The sequence below is a fragment of the Quercus suber genome, unplaced genomic scaffold (genome assembly GCF_002906115.3).
Source record: "Quercus suber isolate HL8 unplaced genomic scaffold, Cork oak 2.0 scaffold_328, whole genome shotgun sequence".
Lineage (NCBI taxonomy): Eukaryota > Viridiplantae > Streptophyta > Magnoliopsida > Fagales > Fagaceae > Quercus > Quercus suber.
This window is the reverse complement of record NW_027069781.1, coordinates 181,701-199,403: the sequence shown is the minus strand read 5'-3', so window position 1 is coordinate 199,403 and position 17,703 is coordinate 181,701. Positions and strand designations below refer to the sequence as shown.

Here is a 17,703-nt window from a genome sequence, read left to right as displayed (position 1 = left end):
TGAACTACCCTCCTACCATTGAGGAAGGCATCCAACCACTGCCAAAGCTAGGAGGAGTGCTGACCCTAGGAACCCCAGGCTTGACGTGTTGCTTGTTTTGAGGCAGCCACTTGGGCATGAATTTGAGGTGGATCATCGCAACCGAGGCTCCACCACTATTACTGCTGGATCTCTTCCTATTGACACTGCTGCAAACTCCTCACTGGTTTGCTCTGATTTGACCACTGTCGTCCACTCGCCTCGAATCTTCTCATGGGCGTTCTCCTCTGGATTCTCATGTTGAGGGGGTTCGCGCATACTGCTCACTGAGACATCCATAATGTCATTTTTCACTAGACTCCGACAAGCTTGAAAGAATGCTATAGTAAAACCATCCAGATCTGAATGCCATAGGTGAACACCTTTCGTTTCTAATTGTGTATACTTCTATTCATGCTTGTCTCATGTTGCTGGCAATCTGTCCAAGTGTCCTCTTTTTTCTGTACTTATGTTTTTATTCACTATCTGTCACAAAGTATGATGAAAATTTCTGCCTTTTTTATTTTATCATTTTATCCCTTTATTAAAAAAGACTTTCCATAGGAATTCCATACAAATTTTATCAGCATAATGATCGCAATTTTTGGGCTGGTTTTTTGGAGTCAAGTTTCAAAAGAATAGTTTCCCTCCTGCTCTCCTCCATCTATGTTATTGTGTTTTAATTTGCTCTTATCTTTTTATCATAAGATATCCTCTAAAAGCTTTATAAATAGATCTGTTCATATAGGCACATCTTTATTATTTTGTCTAGTGTAACCAAAAGTTGGTTTTTGTCCTTGTAATTCTTGTGTAGTGATCAAATTGACATTTGTTTTTAATTTAATGATTAATTTGTTTTATTTTGTTTTGGGACCATAGCTGACTATTTATATATTTTAGTCAAAATAATTTAATTATGATTTAATCTTTTGTTAGTTTTGGGATCAAACTTAACTTATTTAATTGTTAGCGTTATTTTTTTGTGGTATTATAAGTTCTAGTCTTTATATTATATGTTACTACGATCTTTCATATCGGTTTTCAACGTGTGAAATGTTAAACTATTAGCAGATCCCTTTTTTCATTTGTTTCACCAATTTGTTTGGAGAAATTCTTTATTTGAGGTTGAATTATAGTCACCAAGGGAATCCTGCAAAGTATTAACTTTTCTGCTCAAAATGTGAGTTGATTATTTTTTTTCTTACTAACTCTTTGCGCTTCCATAATGTTTAATTCCAGGTTCTACTATAAGGCAATCATTTTTTATGAATGACTTTACACGATTGAAGCTTTTGTCACATTTAATCACAGACACCAAAGAAATCCTGCAAAGTGGAGTTGGTAAACTGGATTATATTTGTGTTGACTTCATTTTTTTAACTTTATTTGTGAATGCAACTATGCTGTAAATTTTTTTAGCCTTTTTTTTCCCAAAATCAACTTTGCAACTTGAAAACTTAAGATAATTGAATTTTTTAAGTGAAATAACCAGTATCGATTCAATTACATGATACGGTGAAGATCTCTTGTATCTGGACCAATTAATTACTGTTTTGTTTTTCTCTATATTATGTTGTATCAGTTTTAAATACTTTATTACGACTGTCATTGAGCCAATTTGTTAACCTCTGGATTATTATTGAAAACCATTTCTGAGTTTTAATGTTTGCAACAAAAGTTGATCTTGTTTGTATTACATCACACATTTCACATTTATCTTGTTATAAAGTTGTATATGACATAGGTGAGGATATCCATAAGAGTTCCAGCGGAAACATCCCCATCCAAATTAATTTTGTGGGATATCCTGAGATTAAAGTAACTGACTCAGCAATGTCTTCACCATGTGTCTTTTTACTCCCTCTTCAAAGATGAGTAGCAAAGAATAGAAAAAGAAAATCTTGCTAGTTTGTGGCCAGTTCCTGTGGCTTTGGTGATTTTCTTCACTTCCGTTTTAATCACTGATCATTTAAGTATTGCTAGAATGACACGTAGGAATCTGTTCTGTGTGTCATGACTTCGAAAAGAGAATGCATTATGAAACACATTTGTATGACTGAAACAGCAGCCAATATTAGGTCTTTGAATATTATAAAATATGATTGGCCTCGCTACAATTATTGCAGCAGTTCTTTATTTTAATAAAAATTTATTTATAGTTTCCCTCCTACCAAAGGTGCTAATAATTTCTGTTTCTTTATAGAATTTTTTTTGATGACCACATTCATGCTGTTAGAATAATGGTTAAATAATTAATCTAAACATTTCATTTCCTAGTAGCTTATGTTGTTAGGACAAGTGGTAATTTCTCATGGTAACTCTCCACTCTACCTCATTTAGAAAATAAAAGAAGTTTAAAATCCCCTAAACACATGTGGGAGGATTGTTAGAATAATCTTTAAATGATTAAATTCATAATTACCTAGCAATTTATGCTTTTGGGTAGAGCTAAATGATTAAATTCACAATTACCTAACAATGCATTTTTGGTTCAACTGTAATAACATCTGCTTCTGATTCATGGATGCAAGGATTCAACGAATCATCAAAATTAGCTGAGGATATCAAAGGTATGATTGCTGGAAGTAGTTCAGTGTCTCCATCTGGACCAGAAACACAGCGGCATTTCTCAACAGCTCGGAGAAAGATGACAATATTAAGGATCAAACTTGAGTCTCTGGAGTTACTTCTGTCAACGCTTTCTAATACGCAGCCAATGTAAGTTTTCTAGTGGAATTTGTATCATTATAGGAAAATAAGCTGCATTGTCTCTTGAATCACATCCCAAAAAAAGTTGTTTCATATACTTCCAAGTTTCTAGCGGAAACACACATTTGCTAATCTTTAAGGATAAAAAAAATAAAATAAAGAATAAGACGTGAAATGGAGGTGCAAGTTGTAAGGGTTCCTTAGTTTTAAAAGAATTCTGTTTAATGTATAGTTTTACACTAATACACTAGTGGCTGTTCTGTTTGGGCTAGTTTGGATTTTGGGTGAGTGGAGTAGAGTTGGCCAGATATTGGTGCGATTTCTAGAGGTTGATTCAAGTATGTTTGTTAGCTTGAGATGCATGTTCTCAATCCAAACTGGCCATTATTAGTCATTGAAGAAATTGACGCTATATGATAAGAGTTGCAATAGTATAGCAGTAGTTAGCAGTAGTTACAATCATCAGTTAGTTGGTTTAGTTATCATCTTTTTGTTGGGTTTGTCAGAGGAGGTGCTGATGAAGCTCATGTAAGCAGTTAGTTACCTGTTGTTAACCACCAAGGGCAGTTGAGTTAGTTAGGGAATAACAGAATGTCAGATTGCACTGAGTGATTGTATATAAACGGCTGTAAAGGAATGTAAAGGGTATCAATGAAAATGTTAAGCAGTTTGTCTTCTTTCTTCTTGTTCTCTCTCTCTCTCTCTCTCTCTCCGATTCTAATCTAGGAGGCCTAGTTTCCTCGAAGAACTACATTCATTCCATTTTTGTGTGATAGATATAATTGGTATTTATCACTATATGAGGGCATGCTATTTTCAAACTGGAGCTGGTGGTACTTGTACACAACTAATTGATTGAAGTATGTTTGTTACCTTGAGATGCATGTTTAATAGTTTCTCTTGTCCAAATTTCCAGATGTTGATTTCATCTATTTAAACATAAATAAATTGTTATTTTCTGCTGCGAGGGGAATTCGGAAAATACCATGGGAGCAAAAAATAACTGTTAGATGCTGTCCTGGAAATATTACTAGTTATACTGTCTTGCTCATTATTAGAATCTTTGCTCTGATAACCACATTAGTGTAGCAAAAGGCTGTCACACTTTGAACCACTCTGACCACCTATTGCTTGCCTTCTCCATTCACACCACTGCTCATACTACTGTGATCACTATATTACTCCCTCCATTATTTCTGCAATGACCTTTCCTCCCCCCCCACCCCCCCAACAACAGTCTGCTTACTATTACCAAAAAGCCGCACGTTAATTCTGTTGCCGATAACGTGTTGAAAATTTTCTGGAGATTTAATGGTTTAGGATTTTTATTTTTATTTATATTTATACGATTACCAAATGAGTCCAACATGTAATTGTAGGTAAGTAATTTTTATAAGGCAATAGTTACCTTCTTTTCTATTTGATTCAAATTGTTCTTTTACTGTTTTAACCTTGACCTTGATTATTTACTGATTCTCCCAAAATTTGAAATTGATAGAAAAGACTCACTTAACCACTTAACCATTATCTTGACAACCTCATTAGCGCCCTAACTATTATCCTGTCAACCTCATTAAAGCTTGCCGTTGCTGATGAACAAAACTGGAAAAGAGATGAATCTGCGACAAGACGTGCTAAAACATTTGAGTTCCAAAGTCAACCGGATGGCTGAAACTTTTAATATGTCCAGCTTCAATAATAGAGATTGCTTGCTTGGGCGTAATTTAAAGCAGGATGACATAAAGAATAGAACAATGGGCTTGGACAAGCATGGTCTTGTTGGCTCTCAGTGGCAAATTATAAAAGGTATGTGATTCTTACTTGGATGCATGTTACTTTTTATGCTTCTTGGATTAGAGTATATACATTTGTAGTCTGTGTTACATACTATCATTCGAAGCAGAACCAGAAGAAGATTTTGAAAAATTGGAGGAAACAGTAACAAATTCAAAACACATTGCATTGGTTGTCAATGAGGAACTTAACCTACATAGTAGGCTTCTGGTTGGGTCTTTTACTGATGTGTTCTCCATTTTTTTTTCCTTTTCCTGATGTTCACCATCCTATTTGTGCTTATGACTTCTACAGCCTCATAACTTTATGTTCTTCTATCTTTTGCAATATGCATGATAACTTGGACCAGCACGTGGACTCAACGGATTCCCACCTACAGCTTACACCATTACTATTGTTGCACTCTTATCAACCTTGAATCCCTGTGCATGGCCGTGTTGTCTTTGCTTTGTGCCAAAGCATCCAACTTTTTAATGCTTTGACCTCCAAAAATTGAGCATAGGGCATAACAACGTTAAACAACTAACATCAATTTTTTGGTATTAAAATAATTTGAGAAAATAGGTTCTGTAGAATTCTTAAACAAAATTGAAAAACAAGACTCATTGACCTTTGCATTGGATACTAATATTAGAATTTGTATAAGACATGAGTAAATTTTTATTTTGATTTACCTATCTTGCTCCAAAATTTGACCAAACTAGATGTTATCTACGATGTGAGTTTCCAATCACTAACAAATAGCATGCACTCAAAATAACATTTATTTTATTTTCTTACTTTGTAAAATTATATGACGAATAGATTTTTGTATAATTCAAATGTTATTTTTGAGTGTTTTTTTATTTATTTTTTTTAGATATATATTTTTTAAAAAATATTACAAAAAAATAGTTAGAAAAAATGTTAATTTATTTTTTTGTTTGCACATTAAAAAATCCATTAAAGACTGAATACGCGTCGTAAGGACAAGAAGTTAGGAATATTTTTTTTTTGGGATAAGTTTTTCCTTTTTACTAAACTTTTAATATTTTAATAAATTTCATTCAAAAAATATATTTAATTATATAAAATTTTTATATATTTATTTATATTTTATCGACATGATGAAAATAAATAGTGAGGGTTTAAGCTTGCTATTTTCTTCATTATTTATTTATACTCTCTCTCTCTCTCTCTCTCTCTCTTTCTCTTAGGATGCTTACTTTTTAATTTTGAATACAGAGCCTATGCGTTTTACAAGTAAGAAAGCGTTGTGCCGATTAGTGAATTCGAATCGCAAACTGCTAATTCTATCTTGGTTCTTTGATTGTATTTGGTGTAATTTTCACAAATTTTTTTATCGCACTTAATGTATTTGCTAATTCTGTTTCATCAATTGTGTAATGCTGATACTATATGATTTCTATAGGCTAGAATTGCACATTCTTTTACATGTTATGTGATTCTCACTTAGGGCACAATACACATTTGTGAGGATAGTACCTAGGTATTCGATTGAATTCAATTGTGTGGTTCCGTTAATCAATAAACTTCGTGGTTTGATTTATTGACTGTGTTGTCGATTGTTGTTGTGAATGTGATAGTCTTATCTCATAGATAGAATAGTGAAGAAGAATACATGTGGGCAATCTCGATTAATTGGTTAAACATCTATAGTTGGTTTAAGATTCATTTGTTTTTTTTGTGCAGCTTTGTCTTGGTATTTGTTATATTCTTGTTTCTTGTGGATATTTATGCATTTGTATATCTTGTGGAGGAAATTTCTAGGGCTGGCTTCTATCCTGTAGAGGGATCTGAGTTGGAGCCTTTTGTGGTCGGATCCCTAATTCAAAAACTTTGTCGTGTTACGAAGTTTGGGTGGCTTGATGATGATAGATTCAAAGAGGTGATTAAAGAGGCGAAGAACTTTTTATGCCAGGTGTTGACTTTTTTCTTTGTTTTTTTTTGCTTTTCTTTTTCCCCTTCTTATTTTAATGATTGCTTCTAGGAAATATATACCATGAAATTCTCCTGTGGCATATTTCTTTTCTTCTTGTGTTAGGTTGTTAGTATAGGAATTTTTATATAATAACATTTTGGTTACATTATTATAGTGGTATTTTGTCGTCATCATCATCATCATCATCATCATTATCATTATCATAAATAATTGTATGCATTGGTTTGTTTGTCTGCTGGGTTGATACCAATTATCTTGATTATTGGTAATAATATTGTCTTTTGGTCTAAACTACTAGGGCCGACTTAGGCTAAAAGGCATATTCGAACCCAAATTGAAGTGTTGGACAATTGCCTATCCTATAGCCCTTTTATGATAAGTAATAAAATTATATTAAAGCATCGGAACCTATCTTCTGTTATGTTATAATATTTCTTCTAGAATTGGGCACTTAATGTCCTCTATTTTCTGTTGTAGCCAGTTTGTAAAATGTACGTGTTAAGGTGATAGCTGGGATTTACTTTGACAAGGTTGTTCGTAATATTACTGAAAATAATATTGAATATGAATTTTGGTTGCTTTCTTGCTTGTAGTTTTGAGATTTTGTTTATACCACTTGACAGATGTCATTTTATTGTAATTTCAGTTCAACTCATTTTGACTAAGTCTTAATCCCAACTAAATCTTGGTTGGCTATATGTATCTTTTTCTATCATTATATTGCATTGAAGGTTATACTCTTATTATCAACCTAGCAGATAGCTAATGATCAGTCACTTTTTCTAGATATCTCTAACTTCACTGCACCAACTTAAAAATGATGGTACTTCTCTGATTTTTATTTTAGAATAGTATCTTTGCATTTTTTTTCTTTACAAAGTTATTTTTTTATTTTTTATTGTAGTACCAATTTTTTTTTTTTTGGTTGATTCCCCATCCCTCCAGATATCTCTAACTTCACTATCCTTGAATGTTTTATCATTTGATTTTATGGAGACATTTTGATGAAAGTTCAGATGAGATTGGTATGGTATAGGTACATTTGACTCTTTTTGCGGCAAACAATCTTGGTATAACTCATTAGCCTTTTATGGTTTTTCTATTTTGGTACTTTTTAGTTAATGCTATTGGTGCCTTGTGGTGTACAGATTCCAATTTCTAGTGGATAGTTATTTAGGATCCCTCGACACTTCAAATATATTTTGATTATTATGCAATCACTCAAAGCCATTTTTTGAAAGAGGTTTGTATTTTATATATCCCCTTTGTAAAAAACCTATTTTTTATTAATTGTTTTAAAGCTTTCTAGAGAGAAGTTCTTTATGCTATATCCTGTTGCAGTATCTAAATTTACTTTCATCGTTATAAATTTTTTGATATGTATTTAAATTTTTGTTTTTAATTCATTGGGACTTATCTTTTAGATATTTTAAATCCTATTTACTATTACATAGTGGTATGCCTGAATAAAGTGTTCATAGATGATTCATCATTCATGTGTGGGGTGATATGTCAAAGACTTTGTATTTTATGGAAAATAACAATTTACCCTTTGTAGTTTCTTCCTATCATAATTTATTCACGAACTTTTAATTCTTACATTTGACCCGTAAAATATGGATTAAAATGAAATTATCAGGGTTCTACCAAATGAAACTTGGTGTGCCTTTAAAGGTATTACTCTCCACCATTTCCTCTCCCTATATACAAACCTCTTTGTTCTTAACCACATATTTTCAAATTTGAAATGAGTCTTACCTCCATTAATACTACATACTACCTAGATCAAACAGAATAGGAAAATGATCCAAGATGGTTTGAAGCAATTGACTTTGAGTGATCCTAGAAAAGTGCTCTTCCCAATTAGTGGAATTTAGAAACCTATCCAATCTGGACATGTATGTTCTCTCATAATTACAAGGACCCACCATATGGCTGCCATGTGATTGGCCAAATCCTAACTAACTTCTGTAACTAAAAGATTATTGCACTTATTGCTAACAACCTATCAGCAAACTAACTTTCTGTTACAAGTGATAAAGGCTATTAAAAGTAGAAAGAAACTACTTATTATACAATATAAGCTAGTAACAGCAAGCTTTAAAAATGAACTGCATCACACACACATTGCTCTCTGAGACTTCGATAATGTCATTTTTCACTATGCTCCAACAAGCTTGAAAGAATGCTACAGTAAAACCGTCCAGATCTGAATGCCACAGGTTAACACCTCTCATTTCTAATTGCATATGCTGCTATTCATGCTCTTCTCATGTTGCTAAACTTCTGTCTAACTGTCCTCTTTTTGCTGTACTCACTAACGTGTTTATTCACTATCCGCCATATCATATAATGAAGAGTTTGTGTCCTTGTTATTTTATAATTTTATCCCTTTATTAAATAAGACTGTCATAGGAATTCCATACAAGTTTTGTCAACATAACAATTGCAATTTTTTGGGCTGGTTTTTTGGTGTCAAGTTATAAAAGCATAGTTTCCCTCCTGCTCTCCAACTATGTTATCGTGTTTGAATTTACTCTTATGTTTTTATCATAACATATCCTCTAAATGCTTTGTAAATAGATCTGTTCATATAAGCAAATCTTTATTATTTTGTGTAGTGTAACCTACAGTTGGTTCGTCTTCGCAATTCTTGTGGAGTTATCAAATTGACATTTGTTTTTAAATTATTGATTAATTTGTTTTGTTTTGTGTGGAGTGATCAAATTGACATTTGTTTTTAAATTATTGATTAATTTGTTTTGTTTTGTTTTGGAACCGTATCTGACTATGTGTATTTTTTAGTCAAAATAATTTTTTTATGATTTAATCTTTTGTTAGTTTTGGGATGAAACATTACTCATTTAAATTTCAGTGTTATTTTTGTTTTATTATAATTTTTAGCCTTTATATTATATGTTACTACGATCTTTCATATTGGTTTTCAATATGTGAAATGTTAAACTGTTAGCAGATCCCTTTTTTTCATTTGTTTCACCAATTCGTTTGGTGAAAATTCTTTATTTGAGGTTGAATTGTAACTTTTCTGCTCAACATGTGAGTTGATTATTTTTCCTTACTAACTCTTAGCGCCTCCCTAATGTTTAATTCCAAGCTTTGGAGTGCTTGTTTCAGCTAGCCTCTACAAGGCGATTGTTTTTTTATAAATGACGCTACACAATTGAAGTTTTTGTCCAATTTAATGACTTACATCAATGAAATCCTGCTAAGTGGAATTCATAAACTGGATTGTATTTGTTTTGACTTCGTTTTTTCAATGTTAAATTACCAGTATTGTTTCAATTACATGAAAAGGTGGATCTCTCGTATATGGACCAATCAATTACTGTTTTGTTTTTCTCTATATTATGTTGCATCAGTTTAAAAATCAAACTTGGAACATAGAGATGCTTTGACCCCCTAAATCACAAGTTTTACTCTCTTTATAGATATGTAATAGTATTGGTCATATGCCAAAAAGAAATTTACTAGATGCCAACTAAATATAAAAAAGCAGCAATAAGATGTCTGAAAAACATAATGAAATATACAATTACTACACAGTAAAACACCATAGATCATGTAATATTATTTATAACGCTGTCTACAATTGGGTTAGATCTTGTCGTAAATGGGTCTGTAATTCCAAGGCAGGTAGCCATCATTATCCATGTCTTCTTTCCCATCCCCCCCTTTAGGAAGAGGAGTAGTAAATGAGTATGTGTGACTTCTTTGCTTGACTAGATTGTAAATAGAAAAGCAAGCAAATAAAAAATATTTAATATTTGTCATTCCTAGTCGTTGTATCTCCTACCTATCTACAAAGCTGATCATATATTAGAGCACTTTTAGTCAAACTGGTTAATAAGCTAAGAAAAGCTACAGAATTCATATATTGTATCTCCTGCCCAATTTTTGAATCTTTTTAATTTTGCTGACACATGACAAGTTGTTTTTTTTTTTTTTTTGGCGAAAGTGCATTTCCTACTTTTCCATCTCTCTGCCACATAGTTCATTTGGAAGGAAAGGAATTGCTGGACATTCAAAGGCATTGAACAACCTATGGTGGTAGTGAAGTTGATTTTTGAGCGCACTTTGTAAGATTGGATGGCTAGTATGGGTGGTCATTACTTCTCTAGTTTGTTGGATCTTCTTGATTGTTCTACTTTTACAGAATTTATATGCACCTCCCTTACACTGGTTCTGTTTCCTTGTCTCTCTTTCCATGTTGGTAGGCAACTCCAAAGGGTTCTTCCTTAGAAAGATTCCATATGTCAGGAAGGAAAGAAAAGATGCCCAACAGAATTCTTAGTGCTAACGATTGTCATGGGGAAGAACATGGGTTTTGGGAAGGGGCATGATAAGGAGTAATGATGCAGAGAATGAAGTAGCTCAATGAGAACGTGAAGCAGTTCTGAAAGACTTTATTAGTGTCAGTCATAAGGTACTCAAAAGAGATGCATTAATGATTCCATGGACTTGTTCTCCTTCAGAGTATGATTCAAGATATGGTACATTCTCTTAGACCCCTTCAAATACTGAATGATTGAAGAAAAGATCCTAATTTAACTTGTCGTGCCGCTATTTATAGGTGAAGGGGGTTGCTTTTAGCTTAAAATTGAGCCGATTATGATCATTTGATATATGGCCTGACAAATGGAGGCTGTATAGTGCCTGAAATTTGCTGAGTGACTTATCAGTTATCAAAAAAGAAATTTTGTGAGAGTGACCCTAAGAGCAACACGTCCTTAAGGGCTACTCAGAGAAACATGCCTGATCTCATCTTACTAAATGCACGGTGCATTTATGAGTCTTGACTACAGAGCATTTAGTAATGATGCTTTAGTATGTGTGCTTTCTATTTTATGTTATCTTCATCCTCAGCTGAATGACTGAAAGTATATTTTAATTGCCCAATTATAAGGATTATTTTAGGTTAAAACTCTTGACAGAAAATTTTGCATGCACTTGGTCAAAGTTCACATCATGTACAGTATATTCAGTAGCCATTTTACAACGTTATTATCATTCATGTTTAAAACAAATCTAATATTTTCTTGTCCATTCTCTTTGCTTTTTTCCAGTTGGCTCAAGCCTACTTTGCTTTCTTGGAGATCCTTTTCAACTGTCATTCGGCTTTTATTTTAAATTTAGATACAAGCACATTTATGTGTATTGTTGGGTCTCTTGAAGCATGCCTTAAAGGATTAATTTGAATATCTCCATACAGGTTTGTATAGGGTTCTCTGTTTTTAACTTGTACAGATTCTCTTGTGACCTTTTCTTCTGTTTTTAATATGCTCATGATCCTTACATCTTGCAAGAAAGATTTTTCTGTTACCTATAATAATGATTATTAAATAAAACCCTGAAGGTATCATAGGGACCACACCTGATCACTAGTTTTAATCTTCCATTCCCTCTCCCCTTGGTCCAAAACTTACTCATCAAAATAACTGTGATTGATGAAGGAGATGCGGCTGGATTTGATGAAGGAGATGAAAGGTTTCTAGCGGGAGATAGGGTGAGCATTGATTTTGTCAGTAATTAGTAGAATTTGAGCTAAACAAACACTAGACCGAAATTGGTGTCAAATAGAAAATGAGTTGAAAAGAAAAAATACGTACAAGGTTTGGGAAGAGAAAATGAGTACAAAAAATGAAAATTGAAAATGAATACAAACCTATACTGAACCAAACAGGCCCTTTGTAGTTGACTTCACTTTGGAATCTCTTCATTCCTGGTAAGATCATTTATCTCCTAGAACTTTTGAGTATTTTTTATGAAGAAAATGATGTAATTTGATTTTATTATGGATAGATTTAATGAAATTCCTCTTGTCTGAATTGATGAATTCAATATCTTTTACCGGTGGGCTGGCAGTGGTGTTTATTACCTTTTTGGGCTGTGCTCAAGATTAGTCACATCTGTACAGTTTTTGAAGACTGACACAACAAACCTACTGGATGAATATGCGCCCAAGATTGTAGAAGGTTTCAATCATTTCTTCAAGATTTGGTTCTTTGCAGGTGAGATAGCAGCTAGAGTTTTAGCGGTGATGCAATGCTTTCATTTTCAGTAATTAAATTTTTACTGTTGCAATTTGACACTCCTTGTGTTTTAGTTGCACTGAGAAAGAAGGATAGCCAGGAGGTGGATGGATTAGCTCTTCATTAGTCATATCCTTTGCAATCTTCTTTGATCGAGAAAATGGTGAAAAAAATGCTACTTTAGAAAACTAAGTTGCTTAGAGAAAAGAAAGAATGAATTAACTTTTCAAGAGACATACTCTTGGAATAATATCTCATAAGTAGAATTTCTTGAATTCAAATTCAACTAGTTACAATAGAGGAGCTCTGCTTATTTATAGTTACATAAGCATGCTGTTGAGTTAGTTACAAGAACCTACTGATTGATAGGCTATTGCACTTGTTACTAACAATCTTATCAACTACCTAACTTTTTATTACAAGTAAAAGAAACTACTTATCACAAAACATAAGCACCTGTAAACAGCTAGCTTTAAAAATGAATTGCATTCGGACTATCCCTCGTTGGAACCTAGGAAGCACGGGTGCGGCTCTAGGGCCGCCGCTCCTGACATGCACGGACGCGATGTGTGGTGCTCGACGCTGCTGACCGCGAGTCCATGGCGAGCGTGTAGTCAACATCAGCGAGCCTAAGCCAGTACGATGCGTAAACGCCTAGATACAGCATACAGCTTGCTAGCTTTAAAATGAATTGCATTCGGACTATCCCTCGTTGGAACCTAGGAAGCACGGGTGCGGCTCTAGGGCCGCCTCTTTTCCTCTTTTCTTTTTTTTTTTGTCTTTTTTTTTTCTACTCTTTCTTACTCAGAGCAGCTCTCTTTGTTTTTTCTTCCCCGTAGCTTCCTCTGTCAGTTTTCCCCCTACTCTCTAATAGCAACTCTCCTCTTTTTTTTTATTCCTACTTTTCTCTGCTTCTTCATTTTGGGTTCTTGGATTCAAACAAAACTGTTTTATAGACTAAATCCCATGCATTAGGAACAAAGTAAGAGAGGCTTGATTAGAATTTCCAGTACATTATATATATGATTTAAGCTCTATATATGTGAAAAAACTTATTTATTATTTAGCGCCTTGCTTCACTCAGGCTAGCACCTTTTCGGCGCCTCGTCGCCTTGGTGATACCAGGCTTGGGCCTCAAGTCGCCTAACGCTTTAACTACCTTGATGGCGAGTCCCTTTTTCTTTTCCCTGGTTCCGGATTTGCACCGATTCGGATGGTATCGGCCAAAACGGGCTTTGAATCAGGCCGAAATTCTAGTAAAAAAAAAAAAATGGTTGCATTGATGATGATAGTCTCGTCTCAAAATTATTTTGCCCCTTTCAATATTGAACAGAGAAGGTGATAAAAAACAGGGGCAAGATGAAGCAGACGATTTTACTTGTAAAGGAAGATGAAGAAGAAGGGAAGTAGATAGACCCACGGTAAAGATGGTAGAAAGAACGGCTGGAAGAAACTAGAAATAAAAAAAGACAAAGGTTACAAATTTAAGTAAACAAAATGATAGGTGGGGATGTCAGGATGTGGGTGCTTTTCACGTGGGTGCATGAAGGACTTAGGAAAAACTAAAAAGTAATTAGTTGGATTGTTTAGAATTACCTAATATGTTAGTCTTTTACAAAAGAACCATGGTAAATGTTTTTCTTTTTTAAAATAAAAATCTAATTTTATTTGATTATTTAGATAAAAATATATATATATATATATATATATGCTGCCTAATCCCTAAATTCATCTCAAATTTTACCAAAATACACTATATGTCTACTATTGCTCTTAAATTAGTATATGTTTACAATCAATCAATATATATATATATATATATCTATATCTATTTATTATTAAAAGTTGAAGCGTAGCATTTAATGTTGTACGCTCAAGTTGAGCCACATCAGCTGCCATGTCATTACAATTCTTTTTCTTGAATTTGTCCTATAATTTAAAATAATTTTCTTAAATTTAAAAATATTAATAAAAAGAAAATAATTCCCAACCCTTTGTCTTCCACGGTTACAATTCTAGATGACAATCCTTTGTGTTCACAGTTACAATTTTAGATGGCAACCTTTTGTATTCCACGGTTACAATTTTAAATAGCAACCTTTTGTATTCAATGGTTACAATCTCAAACGGACCCTTTAGCTTCCTAATACTAGACTTTGGTTTCTAACTCCTTTATCTCTTCCTCTCCTTACACTATATTAATATGAAAAGCTAGATGATTCAGTTTAGGTATCTCTAAATCTCAGTTGCTCTTGACCTCTATTCTTGTAGTTGCCTATATAATAGTTCAATGTAAGAATTAGATTAATAGTGTTTTTTCTTTTTATTGATTTTTTTTTCTTTTTTAATTTTGTTACTACCTTTTTGTGTTGTGGATCATATATGAGTTTATATGTATTTAGGTTGGGATTTGTATTGATAGATGATTGTTTATTTCTATGTTTAAAATTGATTTGGTTTTTTTTTTTTTTTTTTAATGTTTGAGACAGTAACATTATTGGTTTATATTGTGTAATCCGTGTGATAAAGTTTTAGTAGTAAGAAAATTGAATGATAGAGTTTTAATACTATCATGCTTGCAGAAATTCAATTAAATAATGTAATCCGTGCCTAAAGAAATTCAATTTGCTAACTACTAAAATACCTTAGCAAGTTGAATTATAGAGTTTAAATTCAATACTACACTCAGAACATGATACTTCTCCTTTTTTCTTGGTCTCCTCATTTAAGTGAATCCCTCCTTCATCATTGAAATAATTTAAATTCCTTCTATTAGCTTTGATTATACTCTTGGCTATATCATAAAAGATTGTTTTTTTATATAATCTTTTTGTGGTAATTATTGTCATTTTTGTTGTAGTTGAATCAAAATAAGATTAAGCTAGATCTATATAATTAGTAGTTGTTGCATCTTCATCATTATCACAAGTTTAAGATAGAGATTACCTCATCAGTAGCTGTTGCGTCTTCTTCATTGCCAAACTTGATCATCTTGACAAACCTTATTTATCTGATTGTACCACATGTATTTATTTACTTTTGAATTCTATTTGATTGTAAGATTTTTATGCCTTTTGATATAAATTAACTAGCTGGTATGCTAGCCAAACCGCTTGCTTCTTTAGTTTTTTTTTTTTTTTTTTTTTTTTTTTTTTAATCTTTTACTTTGCCTCCAACACTATCGTAATTGGTTGTCTCTTTAAAGACATTTTTTTTCTCCTCGCTATATATATATATATATATATTGTTTTGTAGGATCCAAGCAATAAAGAGTTTAAGATGTTTGCTATGTTATTCTCTCAAATTTTTACAGCATGAACAACTTGCGGTATTGAAGTAATTACAAAATATTTTATATCAATAGTTGTTTGACAACTTTAGAATACGAAAAGTTTTAGGTTAAGTGGGTAACAACTTTAATTTTGTTAATTTTTGCTTTCTAAATTACTAATAGTAATTTATCATGTTAAATTGGTAGTTTATTTGTATATTAATTAGCTACAATGTTGTAATGCTTTTTTTTTTCCTTCTAATTTATGAGGTTTAATTTAAATAATTTTGAATAAGTCCTCTGAAATCAAATTTAATACAAAAGAAATTTTGTTAGGGACTCTGTAAAGTTAAGGAGAGCTTGAAGAGTATATAAGTTTTGGCCTTATATGATATACTTATGTTGTGAGCTTTAGTGGTTGCAAGTAGTATTGTAGTAACTTAGATATGAAACTCTAGATACAACACAAACAGCTAAGGATAATGACATTTACTAATATATGTCTTTTAATTTAAATGGTATTTTGCACAACTATTTGCTTGCATTCATTAGATTTCATTTTTAGTAATTTTCCCTGCATCGCACGGGTTAGCGACTAGTATATATAAAAGCAGAGACCTAATACGGAAAACATGAGGTTCTGCCAAGTGACACCTTCCTTTGGCATAGTCTCTCTATCTTCCACATTAAACTCTATCAATAAGTGCATTCAGCCAAAACAAAAAACAAAAAACTCTCTTAAGACTTATGTTTTCCCTTCATGCCTTTTAGCATACCTGGTGCAATTACACAGTAACACAAACCCGTGTCTCTTTTCACCTCTAGCTATTCTCTTACTTCTGTCTCTTCTCTTTCCCATACATTTGGTCATGTCATGCATGTGGTTTTGTCTCAACCTTAAGGAATGAGTGCAAAAGATGAAAAGCCCTCAAATCCACCACAGACATTCTCTCCACGCTACAAAAACTTATCTTTCACTCTCAAGCTTTGTTAATTTCTTCTCTCTTTGGATATTGTAAGTGCTTCACTCATGCCTATTTTTGCTTTAATTTTAATGTATTTAATCTGATGGTATGCCAAATTGTGAGAAGCATAGATGGAGCTCTAGAATTATATAAATATTATATTATTGTTGTTTAAGTGTGTCTTTGCCTCTTTGGCTTCATTTGTGCAGTGTTGTTTGTCTCTCCAATTCTTATTGTTTTTATACTAAAGGTTTATTTTTGGTTTTATATGTTTTTGGGTGTCTAACAAAAAACCAGAAAAAATCACTCATTCAAATGTTTGACATGCAAACAAACTTTTTTTACAGATTAGAAGCCCCAATTTTGTCTTTAAATGCTTCTATAGTAACTTCTCAAAAAAAAAAAAAAAAAAAAAAGCTTGTTTAGCAACTTGAGAAAAGGGCTATGTCTATTGCTGAGTGGAATAGCGGATGAAAACCAATGTCAAGATCATTGAAGCTAGGTAATTTTTTTTTGCTCATATAATTCAAATTCTTCAATTTTTTAGACATAATTTTGTGTTGTTTTATCGTTTGATTGTAACTTCATAAGGTTAAAATATGTTTTTTTGTGTACCTTCAATTGTAATAGATTTTATGACTTGACTACAGAAGAAAAAAATCCTTTGCTTGGCTGATGAGGAAGTTTGAGGAATAAGAATTGAAGCTTTTACCTTTTCCTATTTTATATTCTTTAGGGTATTGATCAACCAAATTGGACATATAATTGTAAACAATTAAAATTTATTAGGTTTTAAATCTATATTGTCTTTCACATTCCCCTATATTCTCATATAGAATAATGAGAAACCTGTGAAAATTATATAAAAGGATACTGATTTTAAGCATTCATTTGCCCAAATATTTACATAGAAAGTAGCACCTCAGCTTTCTTCCTCAGTCATCTGTTTGCTTC

The 17,703-nt window shown here is 32.6% G+C and overlaps 1 long non-coding RNA gene and 1 other non-coding gene across 7 annotated transcripts; both read left to right on the top strand.

Annotated features, from left to right (window-relative positions):
- The first annotated feature begins 1,049 nt into the window (after nt 1-1,049).
- LOC112004187 (uncharacterized) lies at nt 1,050-4,725 on the top strand. The gene is made up of 3 exons (XR_010632892.1): nt 1,050-1,359; nt 2,550-2,736; nt 4,307-4,725. It is a non-coding gene; the product is annotated as an uncharacterized LOC112004187 (transcript).
- A 1,204-nt stretch (nt 4,726-5,929) lies between these two features.
- On the top strand, nt 5,930-17,425 carry LOC136071593 (uncharacterized). 6 transcript variants are annotated; one of them, XR_010632902.1, is made up of 7 exons: nt 5,930-6,442; nt 10,440-10,560; nt 10,699-10,974; nt 11,055-11,308; nt 11,548-12,206; nt 12,347-12,492; nt 17,097-17,425. It is a non-coding gene; the product is annotated as an uncharacterized LOC136071593 (long non-coding RNA). The 6 variants fall into 6 exon arrangements; XR_010632903.1 differs by having other exon boundaries at nt 10,699-11,308; nt 11,548-11,693; nt 11,935-12,206; XR_010632904.1 differs by lacking the exon at nt 11,055-11,308 and having other exon boundaries at nt 10,699-10,907.
- The last annotated feature ends 278 nt before the right edge of the window (nt 17,426-17,703 follow it).